Source organism: Silene latifolia, chromosome 1 (assembly GCF_048544455.1).
Source record: "Silene latifolia isolate original U9 population chromosome 1, ASM4854445v1, whole genome shotgun sequence".
NCBI classification, from domain to species: domain Eukaryota; kingdom Viridiplantae; phylum Streptophyta; class Magnoliopsida; order Caryophyllales; family Caryophyllaceae; genus Silene; species Silene latifolia.
The window spans coordinates 157,852,855-157,853,856 of NC_133526.1; the positions used below are offsets into that span (position 1 = coordinate 157,852,855).

General features: G+C 41.2%; 1 non-coding gene across 1 annotated transcript; it reads left to right on the forward strand.

The window, feature by feature from the left end:
- The first annotated feature begins 446 nt into the window (after window positions 1-446).
- LOC141618549 (small nucleolar RNA R71) lies at window positions 447-553 on the forward strand. The gene has a single exon (XR_012531427.1). It is a non-coding gene; the product is annotated as a small nucleolar RNA R71 (small nucleolar RNA).
- The last annotated feature ends 449 nt before the right edge of the window (window positions 554-1,002 follow it).

A 1,002-nucleotide genomic window follows, 5' to 3' on the forward strand; every position in this document is an offset into this window, starting at 1 on the left:
GGGTACCACTCTTGTATGCTTGGAAAGCATTCACTTGTTCATTTGTTCCCCTACATTCACTTTGGTCATGTCCCAAAGTTCCACAATTCTCACATATCCCACTTGGGATTGATGAAGATGTCGTCATGGCATTAACATGATGCTTTGGTGATTTTGAGGCTTCTTCAAGTCTAGCCATAGCTTTTTCAAACTTCAAATTGATGGTATCAATGTGAGCACTAAGTTGAGCACCCAATTGAGTAATGGAGTCCACTTAATGCTTTCCTCCTCTAGTAGCCTTGCGAGGTCTACTATATTGTGAGTTATGGACCGCCATTTCCTCAATTTAGTTCCAAGTTTGATTGTCATCAACTTCGGTGAACATTCCATTTGATCCCATGTTGAGAATGTTCCTTGAATCTTCATATAGACCGTTCCAAAATTGTTGTACCAAGAACCACTCGCTAAGTCCATGGTGAGGACATGAGCGACAAATTCCTTTGAATCGCTCCCAAGCTTCATACAAAGATTCTTCATCCCTTTGCTTAAAGCCCGTAATTTGAGCTCTTAGCATGTTAGTCTTTTCCGGTAGATAGAACTTTTTGTAGAAAGCTAGAGCCAACTTCTTCCAAGAATCAATTCCGAGAGTAGCCTTATCAAGGCCTTTCAACCATTGTTTTGCGGTGCCAATGAGAGAAAAAGGAAATAAGACCCATCGAATTTGGTCTTGAGTTACACCGGTTTGAGAAATCGCATCACAATAGTCACAAAAGGTCTCCATATGAGAGTGAGGGTCTTCACTAGGCATCCCACAAAATTGGCTTCTTTCGACTAATTGGATAAATGCGGATTTGGCAATAAAATTTCCGGTTAGATGTTGTGGTGTGGGAGTACCATTGGGTAGGTTCTCCTCGGTGGGTACAGAATGTGATGAAAACTTAGGCATTGTGGGTTGATTTTGTGTTAGATTTTGTGTTGGGTTCTCCTCACCTTCTCTTGCAAAAAGGTTGATGAACTCAATAG